The sequence below is a fragment of the Sapajus apella genome, unplaced genomic scaffold (genome assembly GCF_009761245.1).
Source record: "Sapajus apella isolate SASKATOON/1434 unplaced genomic scaffold, GSC_monkey_1.0 scaffold72, whole genome shotgun sequence".
In the NCBI taxonomy this organism is placed as follows: domain Eukaryota; kingdom Metazoa; phylum Chordata; class Mammalia; order Primates; family Cebidae; genus Sapajus; species Sapajus apella.
In genome coordinates, this window is record NW_022437012.1 from 1,122,588 (window position 1) to 1,141,294 (window position 18,707).

The 18,707-nt window shown below is 51.6% G+C and overlaps 1 long non-coding RNA gene across 1 annotated transcript; it reads right to left on the bottom strand.

The window, feature by feature from the left end:
• Positions 1-15,740: 15,740 nt before the first annotated feature.
• LOC116531807 lies at positions 15,741-17,899 on the bottom strand. The gene is made up of 3 exons (XR_004260596.1): positions 17,481-17,899; positions 16,376-16,446; positions 15,741-16,118 (listed from the first exon to the last, which is right to left on the bottom strand). It is a non-coding gene; the product is annotated as an uncharacterized LOC116531807 (long non-coding RNA).
• Positions 17,900-18,707: the final 808 nt, after the last annotated feature.

Sequence of the window (18,707 nt, forward strand, 5' to 3'; positions counted from 1 at the left end):
ATTCTCAGTTACGCTGATCCGAGTTGAATCAGAGTGTTTGGGCCAGTGTCTCCCGTGGAGAGGTGGGAGATGAATATATATTGGGATACATATTAATGCTGCGCAGGGAGAGAGAACATGTGGGGTGGATGTGCTCAGATGGCCCCAGGAGCCTCCAGCAGCTGGAGCACCAGCTTCTTCTCATGGAAAGCCATGTGGTGGTCGTGAAGTCCACGTTGGGTTCAAGCTGTCAGGAGAGCTAAAAGAGGGCCCTTCAGGGATGGGTGCAGAATGACATGGCCAGGTGGATGGCGGGACTTGACATGGTGGGGCTTAATCCCTGCTACGGTCCAGGGATGCCAGGGAAGGAGTGTCTGCAGGACACCCTGGGCTAGAGGCCGGCACCAGCACTGCTGGAGCACGAGGGGAGACCCAAGCTGGGTGGGGGTTTTCAGATGTGTGAGCCCACTTGCTTCTTTTAACAGCCCAAAGGCTGCGCATTTTTATTATTCCCATTTGCAATCACAGGAACAGGAGCTTCAAGGGATTATGGGAAATCTTGCCCAGTAGCAAGCAACTAAGTGAGGGAGTCTCCATTTCAACGCAGTTCCCAAAACCCCAAAGTTCACGCTTCCATGAGTGTGGCCTGCACTACCACATTGCCCACGGACAGCCTGAGACGGAGGCAGAGCTGAGGTGATGGGAGTGGCACAAAGGATTATTTAAAGGTGACTTTGGAATCTAAATTCCCACTCTGAATGGCAGGCATGACTTTTGCATCTGCCTGGTACAGGTGGGGCCAGAAGCATCTCACAAGCCTATACAGCATGCCTGAACTCAAAAAAAAAAGTCCTTGAAACCATTAGCAGAGCCAGCTTCCGGCAGCCACTGAGCAAATCTGGATTCCTCACAAAACTGCCTATCGGATGTGTGAAGGGATTCAGGCAGAAAGGCAGCTGGAAGTGCCCAGTGGCTCCTTCCGGCTGCAGGTTCTGTCCATCACCTCCAGCAGGAGAATGGGGGAATTTCTCGTCCAGGGTCCTATTGACTTTAATGCTGTTAAGGTCAATTACTTGGTTGTTGAAACTAAATTTGCTCACCTCCCTTACTTGTTAGAGACCATCGGAAGCTGGTAACACTCTCCACTCTCCATCAACACACGTGGATGCTGCAGAATCTGCTGGAGCGTGACAGCTCTGGCTTTATGGGTGCCTCAAGCCTTCTCAGCACCGTGGACACTGCTGCCCTTCAGCCTCCCACATGGCCTTTGCATGGCCACATGTGTTCTGGGTATGTGTGTGGGCATGTTCTGTGCTGGGGGCTGTGGAGAGTCAGCCCACGAAATCCCCACACCAGGTCCCCAGGAAGTCCCACCCTAGTGACTTAGGTAGCAGGCGGTCTGTGGCGGAGTGTCCTAAGCGTACTGGCCCTCCAAGCTGGTCAGGTGAGCGGCTTTCCCTGGGGTTTGGCTTGGAGCCTGTCTCCTTGTCTTGTGTGGCCTCTCCCAGGGCACCACAGGCTTCCTGTCCGCCCCAGTCTCCTCGCTGCATGCTTCACCTTTGAGACAGCCACTCTTGTGAGGCTACCAACCTTGCTGACTACACTTAAAGAGAAAGAAGCGCCTGGTGTGCCCTGGTGCTTAGACGGTAGTGAGACCCTGTCTTTGGAGGTCTTTGAACACAGGTTGTCCTGTAGTAGACAGGTGGGAGAAAGCTCCAGTGCCTGGTGGAACAGGGGCAAAGGCCACGCAGGATTGGAAGCAGTGAAAGTCTTTTGCAACGTGGACATTCCCTGGGAAGCGCCCTTTGTCCAGGAAGCTGGCTGCAACTGAAGGAGAGAGGTGAATCGGAAGTCTACAGTAGGAAGGGCATGGGGGGACTCTGGCCTTGTGCTCTGGGCTCTTCCATTGGAACCTGGGCAAGGCTCACATGTGTCAGTTCTACAGCCAGGATGGGTCCGAGGAGAGAAGTTGCTGTGGAGAGCTCCTTCAGTAGTGCAGCGAGACCCGTCTCCAACCCTCTCTTGAGCGGCTGGCCCGTGGACTCACAGCTCTGATGGGCTGCCTGGCTTCATGTGCAAACATGCACGGAGGTCCTCCTGCATTCCTGGCCCTGGCTGGGGACTGCCACCATGTCACCTCCTCCAAGCCTCACCGTAGCTCTCTAGGGCAAAACCCAGTATCTGGCTAGAGCTTAACAAATATTTGCTGAATGAACGGAACTGCATGCCCTGATCAGATGGGACAGTCAAATGAGGCCACGTCCCCATGAAGGCCCCAACTGCTCCAAGACTCTGCTTGATTTACAGGCGGCACAGGCCTCTTCTGGGTCTTCTCCCCACATCTATCCGCGCTCCCAGGGGTGCCTACCTGTGCCCAGAACTCCATCTAAGCACTGCTTGCTGCCCACCTGCCCTTAGCAGGAGCAGTTCCCCACCACCCATGCACCCTTGGCCCTGGGTTTTGGGGCCACTTCTGCTAACCATCCATGGGGAACACCATCATTACCCACACTGCCCCTGCCCTGTGCGGGAGGCAGAAACCTGCCCAGGCTGTCAGTGTACAAATATTGACTGAGTGCCTGCTCTGTCACAGGCACCAAGAGCTGGTGCGGTAGCCAGAGGTGGGGCCTCCGGAGCCAAGCAGCTGATCTGTGTGTAGTTGAGGATCAGTGCAGTTGGGGCTGCACAGGGTTAAACTAGCACACACTCACACTCACACTCACACACACGCAATTCACACGCACACACACATTCACACACACACATGCACGTACACTCACACACACATTCACACACTCATAYGTACACACATCACACATGCACACACATTCACACACATGCACACACATTCACACACTCGCATTCACACACGCATACACATTCTCACACACGCACACACATTCACACGCGCACACACACACACACACACACACCTTGACACAGCTTTCTCTCAAGCATGGGCCACTGCCTCTTCTTGGGTTTCTCTTTCGTCCCCTGCTGGCTGGTGATGGTCTTCTCGTATCATGAGATGGGCTGACTCCAGATCACTGCCATTCTTCCCTCTGCTGAGCTTGCCCAGGGAGCTGCCCTGTCCTTCCCTGAAGCGACCTTGGTCAGGGTCATGGCAGCAGATCTGACTTGTTTGCTATGATCCCTCCTTTCCTTAAAAAATATTTTTCTGTCGTTGGGCTGATTGATTGATTGATTGATTTGAGACCGAGTTTTGCTCCTGTCCAGGCTGGAGTGCAATGGCACAATCTTGGCTCACTGCAACCTCCAGCTCCCAGGTTCAAGCGATTCTTCTGCCTCAGCCTCCCGAGTAGCTAGGATTACAGGTGCATGCCACCATGCCCAGCTAATTTTTTGCATTTTTAGTAGAGACAGGATTTCACCACGTTGGCCAGGCTGATCTTGAAATCCTGACCTCAGGTGATCCACCTGCCTTGGCCTCCCAAAGTGCTGGGATTACAGGTGTGAGCCATGGCGCCCGGCCAAATGGGAAAATATTTATCACACACAGAACAATTATCAGGGCAGTAGTAAGTTGATTTTCCCAATTCCTTCTCTCCAAAACCTCCAATGCTCCTGGATTGAGAATCCTCCTGGGGAAGCGTGGTCTGGGTGTTTGCGGGAGGCTGGTAAAGACAGGGCAGAGGGAGCCTGGGTGTGCAGAGGCCTCCGGGGAGGCAGGGAGGCAGCCAGGGGGAAAGAGGGAGAGCATTCTAAGCTGAAGGAACTGCAAAGCCTGCGAGGCAGAGAGGGCTTGGCCTGTCTGAGTGGCCCGAGAGAAGCCAAGAGCTGCAGCCCAGCAGCTCCAGGACAGAGGAAGCAGGCGCTGGTAGGTCAAGCTAAGGAATCCAGTCTTCCCTCTAATGTCTGTGTCTGGTTCACCACAATGCCTAGCCCTGTACCTAGCACAGGTTGGAGGCTGAATCCTGTGCTGCCGGATTGGAACCTCCTCTGCACATTTTCAGGTGAGTTTGTTGTTCATACCCAGCCAGGGAAGCCTTCAGGTGGAGAGCGGAGTGACACAGTGGGATTTGGGTTTTTTGATGGTCGCTCTGATTGCTCAGTGGGAAATAGAGCAAGAATGGGCACAGGTGGAGCCGGTGGAGGCTACAGCGGCAGCCCAGCAGGAGGTCATGGGCAGAGGCGGGCAGTATGTTCAGAGGGAGGCTGGCGGGAGGAGGGGGTGGACCAAAACCCAGCCTTGGTGGAAATTTCCTAAGATGCTGCAGGAAGGAAGTCAGTGCACATGGATCCTGGGCCCGAGAGGAAAGTCCGCTGGAATGTCTGAAGAATTAGTGGTAGATGCTTTGCAAACCCTGTGTAAGATCTGGCCCTGGCTGTGTGACCTTGGGTAAGTGGCTTTGCCTCTCTGAGACTCCCCTTCAAATAGGCCAGAGGCATGGCAGTTGGCACCTCACCTGCTCCCCAGGAAAAACTCAGCTGTGTGCTCAGCATCAAAACTGGGCTCCACGCTGGGCCAGGGGGACCCTCTGAAGCCACCTTCTCACCTCTGCCCTAGGGTTAGAGGGGTGGGAGCTGGGCCGTGGCTTGTCTGCCCAACCAAGTGAAATCAGGCACTCAAATGGGGTGCGCCCACCCTCTGATCTCATAATCCCACCTCTAACCAGCTCCTTCAGGGAAAAAACCCAAAATACATATTTGTAGCCAGAGTAGTTGATCGCAGCATGCTAATAATGGCGATGGATTAGAAATAACTCTGATGCCCAGCCCGGAGGCAGGGTTTTATGTGTGTGGTACTGCCACTCAAGGGAGTAACGTAATGATGTTCAACCTGATGTTTACAGAGAATTTCTCATCACAGGGGAAATACCTCTGATGAGATGTTAGGTAAAAAACTTGGAATTATAGCTACGTACAGAGCTTGGGCTCTGCAATCAGACAAGTCTCAGGCTGAGGTGCAGGTAAATGAATGAGGCCCAGGGAAGCTGGGGGCACTCCAACCACAGCAGAGGGGACGATTGTGTCAATTATGCAAAGCCATTCAAGACACACATATGGAGGGCTGGGAAGAAATGAACCCAGTTCTCATCCCTGGGTAAATTATTTTTCTTTCTTTTATTTCACTGTTTTATCCAAATTTTCTCAAAAGAACACAATTTTAATTTTAAAGTGAAGCCAGACAACTTTATTCTTATTTAATGTACAAGGCTGGAGGTGCCCCAGGCCCAGCCTGATGTCCCTGAATGCCTGGGTCCCCATAAGGTCTAGTGCCAAACTCACGGTGCTTCATAGGCAGTAAACCTTCCAAAGAAAGGGCTGACATGAAACTCATTATACTCAGGCAAAGGAAGCCTGGGGCTACTCCCTAAGGCCACAGAGCTGGATGTGAATGACTGGGTGCTGCTCAGCCCCTCCTGCACACACCCGCTTAGACATATGGCCCACAGGCCAGCCGAACTGGTGGCCCCTCCCAGGGGGCGGTGAGTCCAGGGGCACACTGAGTAATGGGCCTTGGGCAGAGGCTCAGGACTGAGGCCAGACGTAGTACTCAGGTTGTTTTCTCATCAGAAGTGCAGGGGGTGGAGGTGGACCTCCTGATGGGTGCCTGCTTGCCACTCACCTAGGCTGACTAAACTTGCTGAAGCACCTTCAGGCCTCTGGCCATACCAGGTGGGTGGCAGGAGCTGCCAGGACCAGACTGGCTGTTGGCCTGGAGCTGAGGGCCCCTGACTCATGGGAACAATGGCTCCTCCCTCCCCAGACCTCTCTTCTAGCTCTGCCTGCAGGTAACTCCCTTTCATAGCCATGTTCCCAGTGCAGGGAACAATGCCGTGGCAAAGCTATCACAGGCCTGGGTTGAACACTACCTCTGCCATGTTAGCTGTGTGGCCTTGGGAAAATCACTGCCTCTGTGACTCATTTCCTCTTCTGCAAAATAGGGATCAAATCAGGACCTTTCTTACTAGGTTGTTGAGAGAATGGAATGGGACGGCACCATAATGAATCCTTAGAGAGTCTGTGTGCAGTGGGAGCTAATTCATCATCGTTCCCCCCACTCTGTTCCCTAAGGCACAGCCTTTTCTTATTCTGATGATGAGCCTGGGTTCCCAGTGTGGCCACTCTATGACCCAACCTGGAGCTGCTGCTCTCCCGCGTCAGAAGGTCTCGGCTAGAGACTCCTTCCCTCAGAGGCAGGTGCTCATGTGTCTGTCAGTGGCTGTGCCCTGCAACTGGAGGAGGACAGTGAGCTGCATGATCACAGGGTCTTTCCGAACATGACAGGAACCAAGAGAGCATAAATAATGATCAGGGACCCTAAGGCATGCTTCAACTCACTCCACGTTAGCAGAGGCCCTGCCTGTCACAGGCCCCAGACACAGGAGAGCAGGCAGGCTGGGCAACTGCTGGCCAGCAAGAGGGACCGGGGGTGAGGAGAAGGAGGCACTTCCTGTGGCCTACAGAGAGGAAAGACCCAGCCTGGGCTGAAGCCTTGCTCTGCCAGCATCAGCTGTGTGACCTGGGGCCACTGGCATCATCACGATGAAGCTCTTCATCTGCAAAGAAGATAAACAATTGCAACTCGTGGGTTTGCTGTATGATAGGCATGTGAAGGAGACTTACAGGTATTGATCGACTTACGACCTATGCAACTTACGACCATTCGACTTTATGACCACAATAGCTAACCACGACTGCTCCGCGTCTGGCAGTGCGAACGTTGCCCAGCTGGGCATACGACAGTGCGGACCAGCTTCCGGCAGCACTACCATCTCCGCGTGCACCATTTCAACTGTTATCCCAGACTCGGTACAGCAATTTGTGTTTTGTGTCTTGGATATTTTTCATCAAACCCCTCCCAATAAACTTCTTATACATTTCGAAGCAATGGACCCAAACATCGAACAATTTGCAAGGATTGAACGGATGTCGCACGATGTGTTTCGTCCATATCATGAAATTTATGAAGAAAAAAAGAAACATACAATTCAGACAAAGCTCACCATGTTTATGAAAAAACCAACTCCGGTAACCCCAACTGCTGCCTCAGATGACGACATCAACGATCTGCAGCCAAGCACCAGCGGCCAATAAAATGTTTCATACATGTTTATATATTTTGATATGTTTTGCAATTGGGAAAATGTTTCCTATGGTATTTTTTACGCCTGTATTTTGTATTTTTGTATGCATTGTATTTTGTAATTTTGTATGTTTTGCAAATATTAAACCAGTTGTACTGGTAATGCAGTGTTTTACTTAAACCTGACGAATGTAAAAAGAAGAAACAAAATGGTGTAGAGATGATCAAATGGCATAAAATGAACAAAGAAAATTATGATATATAACAATAATGAAAGAAAATTATGATAAAATATGACAAAGATTTTTATAACATCATTTCACAGTACTGTACATATAGCCTACTCAACTTACGACCAAATCGTGTTACGACCGGTCTGTCGGAACCAATCGTGGTCGTAAGTCGAGCACTGGCTGTATAGGAATTCTATTCTACTAGGAATGGTGCAATGACAGTGCAAAGGCTATTGAAGGCCAACCACTTTTCTGAAGTCTCCTTAGGGCTACATAAACTCTGATAAAAGATACCTGCCACACTCACGGTGCTTCACAGACACTAAGTCTTCCAAAGAAAGGGCTGACATGAAACTCATTATACTCAGGCAAAGGAAGCCTGGGACCGCTCCCTAAAGCCACAGAGCTGGAAGATTAGGAGTTAGGGTGTGAGCAAGGCCTTTCCCACCCATGACCCTAGAAGCCCCTCCCCCTACACCCACTCACTCACTCTTGCAACCACCACGCAGCCTTCTGCAGCCACAGTGTTGTGTGAAGTTCTCCCCAGCTCCATGAGGTTCCCTGGGGACCCACTCTGGCATCCTGAGGCGCCCCAGGCATCATGCTACAGGCAGGGAAATGCACAGGAAATGTGGTGGGAGGGACGCAGTCTGTCACACACCAGTCCCAGTCTCGAAGCTCATTCCGTCATTCAGTTATTTTACCAAGCACGTAGGATTTCCACTGGCGAGACTGTGGAAGGAAATCCAATTGGAAGGCAAGACCCAGGCAAAGGTGTGGAGGCTGGACAGCGAGAGACCGCCAGAAATTTGGGGGTGGGAATTCAGCCATGAGGCGCATAGGTTCAGGCAAGGTCAAGGAGAGGGAAGGTTTATCCCCATGTCTGACCTACCCCTTCAACTTTGCCCCCACCGGCCCCAGCAGCCCTGCCCAGCACTGCCCGCTCCTCAGGGGACAGGGGTGGTGTTTGCAGCCCCCTTAGTATCTTCCCTTGGGCACATGTCAGCATTTCACCTGCTCCCTGGCAGAGTAGGCTGTGTGATAAGAAATCCAGGAAGTTCAATAAACTCGGAGTGCCCGGCCACCACCGTGGCTTATGCCAAAATAAACAGGGCCTGGCATGGGGTTGCAAAGCCCTGTCCCAGGGCAAACACTGCCTTTTGCCAAATAGAGAGTTGTTTTTGCAAAGGCAAGTGTGTACTTGGGGGGCAGGAGAAGAGCAGTTCCGCCAAGCCGCTTGACCACTTGCCCCAACTGGGCTCTGACATCAGTTCTTACTAATAATTGCGGGGGCCAGGGGTGGGGGGAGAGACTCTCACGGCCTTAGTGAAAGATACAAAGTTGTTGCAAAACCAAAAAGGAAGGAGAATGAGTAATCTCAGTCATAAAGCTCCCAAACAGCAGTTGAAACTGCTCAGGTAATCCGCTTCATGCTTCCTGCAGTCTCCCCATTGCCAATACCTCATCTCGCTTGATCAGCCCCACTGACTGGGAAAATGAGGGGCAGAGCACCTAAGGAAGGTTCAAGGTCACGTGGAAGAGCATAGAGGGCCGGGCCGGGCTGGATTCAGGCAGCAGCTCCACCGCACACCTTAGGCAGGTCCTCTGGTTCTGTGAGCCTCCATTCCCTCATGTGTAAAATGAGGCTTGCAACTGCTACTCACAGATAGGTCCTGGGCTTCTTTCAGGTAAGGGCCTTGAAGGCCTTTAGCCCTGCACTTGGCCTGCGCAGACTCAGGAAGACAAGTTCCAGTCTCGGGCCTAGGGTACCACACCAAGTAGGGGCACAATGGCTTTCTTGACACCCCACCTGCAAGCCAAGCAAACAAAACACTGGCTTCGGGAGCGGCTGTCAGTGTGCAAGAAAAGTTGTCTGCTTGTGAACACACACCCTCATTGCACAATGGCCAGGGCTAAGAGAGCTCATGTGTGTGCGTGTTCCTGTGCACACACGCCCGATCTCCAGAGGCCCTCACTCCAGCTGTTGCGTCACACATCACAGGCAGCTCCTTTGTATTCTGCAATAAAGCCATTTAGTGCTAATGATGAAAGGTATGCCCTACAGTGCTCGTTATTAATAGGAATTAGATGTATTTCAGGTAACAAAACAATGAGTAATGTGGGCAATAAACACATCGTGCCAAGCTGACCCGTGTTGGGACTGACATGGTTCATGCTTGCCCCTCCAGAAACAGCCACTCTCCCACAGCAATTACAGATTAACAAATCATGGCATGGCTGGCCCCGGAGCACAGGACCCAGGACCCACCTTCCAAGCTACCAGTGTGTCCCACATCTTTTCCTTCCTGATAATTTGGAAAGCATCTATTCTCTGTCATCTCATGGTTCCCTCATATTTGCTTGTACTGAACTCACTCTATCCACTCTATCTGACCCCTCAACACCAGACACCCACCTACATCCTGACACCTTAGTTTGTGCCAGATCCCGCAGAACTAGAGCTAGACCCAGAGATAACCCACAGATACACAAACGCACACACACCCTGAGTCACTCAAAGACTTGAGTGCATACAGACCTGTGCTCACAGAGGCCTCAACCACACGTGTACCACCTCCTCTGTGAAGCAAGAGCCTCATCAGAGTATTCATAGTCAGGAGAACCTGGGTTATGTTGCTGTAAAAAGGAACCCCACATCCTGGGAGGTGTTGGCAGTCAGGTGGAGGCTCTGCTCCACACAGTCACTTAGGGATTCAGGCTGTCAGCAGCTCCACCATCTTGCACCCTGAGCAGCTAGAATGTCCTCAGTGGCCATGGCAGGGGAAGAGAGAAGGCAGACGGTGCAGCTGCGGGCTAAAGGGACTTGTCATCTGCACCATGCTTCATTGTCCAAAATTAGTCACATGATACCACCAAACTGCAGGGGCAATGGGAAGTGTAGTCTTCTGTGTTTGCATTCCGTATCTGGAAGTCAGAAATGAGTCCCACGGGGCCAAAATCAAGGCATCAGGAGGACTTGTTCCTTTGGAAGGCTCCAAGGGTGCTCACATTCCTTGGCCTGTAATTTGCCCCTTTCCTCCATTTTCAAAACCACAGAATAGCATCTTCTGTTCCCTGTGACCTCCTGCTTTCCTCTTTTAAGGACCCTCATGCCCACCCTGGTGATCTGGTGTAATCTTTCCTCTCACGGTCCATATCTGCATCACATCTGCAAAGGTCCTTTTGGCATATAAGGACACATCCACAGATTTGGGGGAATAGGATACGGCCATCCATTATGAACTGAATGTGTCTCCCCAAAATTCCTATGTTGACATCCTATCCCACATGCACTGTGATGGTGTTAGGTGGTGGGGCCTTTGGGAGATGATGAGGTCACGAGGAGCCTTCAAGATGGGATTAGCAGTCTTCTAGGAAGAGGCAGGAGAGCTTCCCATGGTTCACTCTGCTCTCTTCCATGGGTGCACACAGCAAGAAGGCAGCCATCTGAGACCCTAGAAAGAGACCCTCCCCAGAACCCAAACATCCTGGCACCGTGATCTCAGACTTTCAGACTCCAGAATTGTGAGACATTACTATCTGCTGTTTAAGCCACACAATCCATAATATTCTGTTGTAGCGGACTGAACTAAGACACCATCTTTTGGGGCATGCTATTCTGCCTAGCATAGCATTCCAGAAAGGAGAGAGATGACACAGGGTTTTGAGGACGCACAGCGCTGCCCCTGCCATCCAGCTCTCCTCCCCTGTGATGTCATTGACCACGCAACCTCTCTAGAGGAGAAGTCGTGCTCTGTAGGAACAAGTGCCGGCCATGAGCAGCTCTGCACAGCAGATGCATGGCAGATAGCAGGGGCCTGGGCAGGCCTGTAAGAAGGGAGAAAAGAAGAAAAAGATGAATTAATGATTTGGGCAAGATCAAAAGTTGTGTGAAGGCAGAAAAAGCATGAAAAAAAGTGGATCCTAATGAATACAGAGGAAACCACATCACACAGAGCCAACAAGGAAAGGGGATGGCCCCAAAGTGGAGGTTCTGTGGGAAGCATGGACGCTTCATGCCCAGACATGGAGGAATGGTGAGCGTGAGAAGTTTGCAAAGAAAGGGCAGAGGGAGGCAGGAGAAGGAAGCCCCTAGTCTGAGCCTGGCACTGTGCTAGGCATTTAACCATCAGCAGTCCCTGAGGTCTGCACAACACCCTTGCACACCATGCCCTGCAGATGAGGGGACTGAGACTCGGGAAGAAGTCCCTGATCCAAGTTCACATGGCTGGACAGTCCATTGTGCCAAGATTTACAGGCCTTGTTTGGCTGGTTCTGAAACCAGCTACCATCCGAGGACACCCAGCTCTGTGCCAAGCTTTGACACACTTACATGGCCTTAGTGTCCCCACCTCTTTAGGTCTCAGGTCCTTCACCTAGAAAATGAAGAGGCTGGGCTAGGTAATCCCCAGGCTCCCTTTCAGCTCCAGCCTCCTCGGGTCCTTGGGCAGCTCTAAATCAGAATGAGCTTCATGGTAGGGCTGGGGGTCTGAATTTCTTCCCACTGACAACAGACACGCACGCAGTACCATCTGTGTTACCAAGACGATCCAGGGCAAGGAGGGGGAGGCCCATGGCAGAGATGACTCCATGCCCCAAAAATGAGTGTCATAGCAGCACACAGGATTGTGCAAGCTGCCCGTGAGTCTGCCAGTCGTCCTGGCCCAGAGGAGGGCTGTTTACACTTCCTGAGCGTGTTTGCAGTTAACTGCACCGGCCTGGCCCGTGTGCACAGCCCTCAGGGCTGCCAGGAACGTCTGTGTGGAGACAACAGGAACAGATCTCACCAGGCTCTTTATCTCAGACACCAGACACCCATTCGTTCATTCATTCATTCATTCACGTACTTGTTCATTTTCTCATTCATTCCCATAGTGTTTGCCAGGCATTGTGCAAAGCCCTGGGGACACAGAGGTAAGCAAGATAATGCCCTGAGAAGTCTATGGGACCCAAGAACCTCGAAGAACGGTGAGGTACTAAATATAGAGAATAACTCTTCTGGCCAGGTTGGTGCAATGAGGTATGTGCCTGGAGTTCGGGGCAGGAGACTTCGGTATCTTCCTATGGAAAATATCGAACTACTAGCTGAAAAATCAAATAAGATAATAACTCTACACTCAATTGTCTTTGGAGATGTTTTTGTCTCATGAATGTGGATATGTGAAAATGTCACATTCAAAGTTTTATTTAAATCCCACTTGAAGCCTGGCCAGAAAAAAAAAAAAAAAAAACCTTAGTTATTTTCAGGGCTCCCTGGTTCTGAGGCCATGCAAAAAACCTGTACAGTTTGGTAGGCACCAGGCAGGGTTCCGCAGAGGTCCCTGTTCTCCCAGCTAGCATGCTCCTTGATGCCCAGGGTCTGGGGCCAGGTTGACGGCTCTGAATGCTGGAGTGTGACTGTGTTTTGACTCCAGCTTCCCAGGACACACATCAACTTTTGGAGAACCATGCCACACACCACCCACTGCTGTGGAAAGGGCTTCGGTCAGGCCTCTGGGACTTGGGGTTTCTTCTCAGATGGTAGAAACCTTCCTTCTTCCCTTTTCCTTCCCATCCATCTTTTTTGGGTGTTTTCTTTTTTTCTTTTTTTTTGAGACAGAGTTTAGCTCTTGTTGCCCAGGCTAGAGTGCAATGGCACCGTCTCGGCTCACTGCAACCTCCGCCTCCCATATTCAAGCGATTCTCTTGCCTCAGCATCCCGAGTAGCTGGGATTACAGGTGCATGCCACCACACCCGGCTAATTTTTTGCATTTTTAGTAGAGACGGGGTTTCACCATGTTGGTCAGGCTGGTCTCAAACTTCTGACCTCATGATCCTCCTGCCTCAGCCTCCCAAAGTGCTGGGATTACAGGCGTGAGCCACCGCGCCCAGCATCTGATGTTTTCTTTTTTGACCTTCTTTCACAAAGGACAGGAAAAGATGCTTCCTGCAAGTGATTCAGACAGATTTCGGCAAATGCTCCTGAGACTAGGGAACAGAAAGAGTCTGGCTACGTATATGGGACAATGATTGGAAAAATACAAAGGGAAAACTCCACAAATTCATATTTCAATAAATCATCTGCCGTGCACAGGAAAAACTGTCTAATTTTATTTATCATTTCTTTAGGGTATATTGCCAGGAGTAAAACCAAGAGATCAGCACATTTTAAAGAATGCTCTTCAAGTTGCTTTTCTGAAGATTTATACCAATTTATCCTCCCATCAGCAAATGCTGTCTATTTCACCACACTATCACCAGCATCAAATGTTAGGATATTTTGTTTTTTCCATCTTTGAGCATTTTGTAATCTAAAGAACTTTATTTTCAAAACATTTGCTTTCATGTCACTCACTGATCTTACAAGTATTTTGTTTCCAACACTCCCTTTAAATACACAAATTCCTGTTACGGCGTGAGTTGTGAGTAGAGAGACGCTAGGGATGCCTCAGATTTTAGTAGGTCACTGATAACGTGTCCTTCCAGGTGTCTTTTCTCATGCAAGGCACCTTTCCCTCCTTGACTGGGAAATTCTAATTGCAGCTTCTGTGTTTCCCCACCTTCAGAAAACCTCCATGCAGTCCCTAGCAAGGAGGCTGCCCGATGGCCTGATTTATACCTGGATTCTTAAAGACACCACCTCAAGCAGCGTGAGGGGCAGGCCTGTGTGCTGCAGCCCTCACTGAGCCTCAAGGAGCCTCGGTTTCTCCACAACAGTTAAAATGGTGCCTGATGCTTGGGGTTGGGTGGGCATGAGGCAAGATAAAGTCTGGAAAGTGCTCAATAAGCCCCCAGCAAGTGGCACACACTCAGTGAACTTTAGCTATTATATTGTTATTAGTACTATTATTACCCTCCTTCTCTCTCTGGAAGGCAAAAAAATTGCTTTTATCTCTGCATCTCTGGTGTTGGCCCAGAATGTCTCAGTAGATCAATCAAACTGCCTATTGAGTAAGCATTTCTCTGCCCTTGGCGCTTTCCATATGTAAGACTGGGCTGTGAGTACTACAGTACTCTTCTCTGGCAGGTGGCTGCTTGGATGACTCCACTCCCGTCCCTCGTCCCCATGCCTCCCACCCATGCTTGCCTGTCCCTGCCATTGACACCGGAGAAGAGCATCCAAGTATTTGCATTCCCAGCATCCTTTGCTGCCAGGGTTGGCCATGTGACCCACTTTTGGCCAATGAGACATCAACAGAGGGCTCCTGGGAGACCCTCTACTTTCCCTTGGAGCCGAGGCTGCCATCTTGCCACCACAAGGCAAAGAGAAACCCCCTTGCTAAGGACGCTGAACAGAAAGCTGGGAAAAGCCTAGTACTTGGAATCACCATCAGGTGACCAAGACCAGCAACCACTCATTTTCAGAATTATGATGTTAGAAAAATAAACCAGGCGGGGCGCGGTGGGTCACTTCCATAATCCCAGCAATCTTGAGAAGCCAGGGTGAGTGGAACACCTGAGGTCGGGAGTTGGAGACCAACCTGACCACCATAGAGAAATCCCATCTCTACTAAAAATACAAAATTAGCCAGGCATGCTGGTGCATGCCTGTTATTCCAGCTACTTGGGAGGCTGAGGCAGGAAAATCACTTGAACCTGGGAGGCGGAGGTTGCAGTGAGCCAAGATCGCACTATTGCACTACAACCTGAGCAACAAGAGCAAAACTCCCTCTCAAAAAAAAAAAAAAAGAAAAAAAGAGAAAGAAACCTAATTTTGTTTAAGCCACAATGAGTTGAGTTTCCTGTTATGTGAACCCAAACGTTTCTATCGGATACCCATGAACTTGCTTTAAGGTGCTCATCAAATATTATGCTCCCTACTTACCTTCTCTTCTTTCTCTTTAAACGGCCCTTTGCTGCGCCCTGAGGGAAAGCCAAGGGGCCCAGGAATGCACCACATGTTTGAGTCAGGGGCCTGATGCTGAAGAAGCCAGAGGCAGCGAAACTAGCCTAAGCATTTCTCACCTTCTCTACCCCAGATAGGGGCTGGAGATCAAGGACATCCTGAGGGCTAGGATGAGAGAAGCATGCCCAGGAGAGCCAAGGAACAGGCCAGAATATACAGCCAGGAGAGGGTGGGTCACAGGCTCAGGCCTTTGGGCCAGCTGGGTGCTCAGGGCTACACCCTATATGAGGCCACCCCCGCCACTGGCTCCCTGCAGCCCCATCGTACCCCACTTGATCAGTAGCAGACCAAGGAGGCTATGACGGGGCTCCGGTGTCTTTGACTCCACCAGACTCCCCCAGCCTCTTTCAGGGAACAAAGAACCTGCCCTTTCTAAAGCCGTAAGAGCTAATGTTTGAATGTCTGCTATACATCACGTTATGTTCATCTTCATGAGAGTCCTTTGACACAGGACTTCTCATCCCCATTTCTAAATGAGGAAACTGAAGGATCGAGAGGTTAAATAGTTTGCCCAAGGTCATGCTGCTGGGAATGGGGGAATTCTGTTTTCCTTCCAGAGATAACCACACCACAATAATATGTTCCTTCAGAGGCTATTTTATTCAGTCTCCCAGACAGGGACTATTCATTGACATCTGAGTGCCTTTGTCCCAGCTCTACCTGTCCTCACTTCCTTTGGCTGCCACTGACATTTGGCTCCAGCTTCAAGACTCAGCCTCATTCCCTGCCTAATAATAAATAGCCAGCACTTATGGAAAGCCCACCACAATATTTTACAACAGTCCTGCCCGATGGGTCCTTGTATCCCTGCTTTCCAGGTGAGGAAACTGAGGCTCAGAAAGGTGCACTTGCTGGCCTCTGTCACACAGCTAGTAAGGGGGGCGGCCAGGATGCAAAGCCAGCTCTGCTAGGGCAGTGTCCACAGAAGACCCAGGAGGGGGAGGAGTTGCTTCCAGGTGAAGGTCAGGTCTCCAAAAAAAAAAAACCCTTGGTCTGAGCCCTTCTCTCCTCCCCCACACTTGGCCCTGCAAATTGGCTTTGACCTTTCATGCCCCTGCCTTTGAGCTTCTCCCCATTCAATTGAAATCACAAAGGAAGAAAGAGGGCTGGCAAGAGGGAAAGGCCCCTCCTGGCCCCAGGCCCAGGTCCCCGGCCACGCCCCCACAGGCGCACCGAGCCCTCCAGGGTCTGTTTGCACAGTTGGGGTGCTGTGCTAGGAACCCCACCTCCGGGAGAAAGGCACCACGAGGTCATCTGTTTACTCTGGGATTAGCGGCTCCCCGCAGGAGTTCTTTTCCTATGAGATGAAAAGAAAGCGGACAATCTGTCAGGTAAACAGGCCACATTGTTCCCAGCCATGTCGGGGGCCCCTTTGTGGGCCGGGCCTTTGAGGTCGGTTGCTCCCTTGCACAGGGAGAGAGCTTACTTAAAGGGAATGGAACGGAATGGGAGGCCCCCGCTGGTGGGCAGGTCACCTGCTGCTGTTACAGGAAGGGACAAAGGGCTCTCACAATTCCTGCCTTTCCTCAGCTGCCCTCCTTGCAAGCCCTTTCCCCCCCATGGGTCTCTTGATGAGTGCAACAAAACGGGCACAGAGCCCGATCTCACAGATGGGGAAGCTGAGGCCAGCGGCAGCTTCCCCCAGCACAGAAGAGAGCTCCTGGCATTCCAGCAGGGGGTGGCTGGAAGAAAACCAGGGACTTGATCTAACCACCTCACTCTTCAGATGGGGCATAGCTGGAGACACAGGAATTGGCAGAGCACGATTTCTGCACTGGAGGCTACCCTGGGTGCCCCTGCCGTGTTGGGGGATCATTTGGGAGCCACGACCATCCCCACCAGTGGGCTGTCAGTTTTATGGATTCCCAGAATATTTAGCAGCTGAGTGGATAGAGCTGGGCTGGTCAAGGCTGGCCTGTCTCCTCCCGCAACTACACGACAAGGTATCTTCCCGGAAAGCAGGGAACAGAGTGCAGTCCCCACCCCACAAGTGCATGAGTGCCTGGGAGTCAGGACTCCCGAGGGGCGACCCTAGCCTCAGTTTGCTCTGTGGCCCCAGACAAGCCACTCTCCCTCTCTGGGCTATCCATCAAACAAGAGATAAGATGCTCTCCAGGAGCTACCCCTTCCCCATCCGACCATGAGAAAATCTAGGGAGAGGACAGGATGGAGAAGAGACTGCCTAAACCCCTGCCCATCTTCGACCCCCAAGGGGCCCGTGAGGCAGCGGGGGCAGCGCCTGGCCCAGCCACCATCCTCTGGGCAGGGTGCTGTGTGGGAAGAGAGCACTGTGGTGAGGTGGTGAGACTGCGTGCCCCGGGTCACGCTGACCGGTCCAACTGCAACCTGTCACTCACCAGAGGCCCAACCTTAGGCAGGTGACTCAGCCTCTTGGCCTGTGAAATGGCCCCCATGAAGCCTCCTCCTCAGCCCGGGGCACCTCAGCAGAAGGGTCCCAGGAAGGCAGGAGCTGAGACTGTTCTTGCCACTACTGGGAGGTCCTGTCTATCCTCTAGCCTCCCTTTCCCTGACTCCCCGCCTTTGCCCATTCCCAGGAAGGCACCTATTTGCTTTACCACCCTGACACCAAGTCACTGTTCAGCTGGTGAGCGACAGAGCCAGAAGCATGGAAAAATCTCATGACGCTCCAAAGTCCAGGGAGAGCTCAAAGAAGGCCAGTAAAAGAGGCCCAGAGCTGTGGCCGGACAGAGCAGGCGTGGACCAACCACAGAGCCGCCCGGGCACCGTCCTGAGACTAGCTTCATCCCTGGAGGGCAGCAATGCACTAGACACGTGTCCAGGCCCCCATCACCAGCCAGGGCCCCAGTGACTCAGAGCCTGCTCTTCCTGAACCTGCGCGGCAGGAAGAAAACTGGAGGCCCAAAAGCCCCAGCCACGCTGTGACCTGGAGGTGACCTGGAGGGAGAGAGGGTGACAGCACCAAGCTCAGCCTGTCCTCTGAGGCTTCGCAGGACCGAATGAAGGCAAACTTCTCAACTCCCCAAATCACAGGACTTTCCTTCCCGGGGCCCTGACTGAGACAAAGGGATGACAAATGGAGACAAAAGGATGCCCGCTGCACGGGGTTTGGGAAAGATGAAATAACACATTTATGAAAGTGCCTGGCAAACATCAGTAGCTCCATGAATATTTGCAGTGTTCGAATCCCCCACCCTGCTTTCATGTCCCCATTTCCTGCTCTTTCCCTTCTCCCATTAAGCTTCCCAGGCCTCCAGCTGAAGGTGCGGTGTTGTTAGGGGCAAACGTCATGGGAATCACAATGACCATAGTAACCATTTATTGCAAACATACTATAAGCCAGGCCATGTGCTAATAAGTGTTTTCTCTCCATCATACAGAGGCGGCAACTGAGGCACACAGCACTTGGACTCCCCCAGCTAGGAAGGGGTAGAGTCAGGATTTGAATGAATCCAGTTTAGATGCCCTTAACCGTGCTCTCTAGGGGGATAATCAACTCTGACTTGCAGAGCAAAGCTGTGTGCCAGGTTTTGAACTCTGCATGCTGGGCACTGGGGTCCCTGCCACAGAGAGGACAAA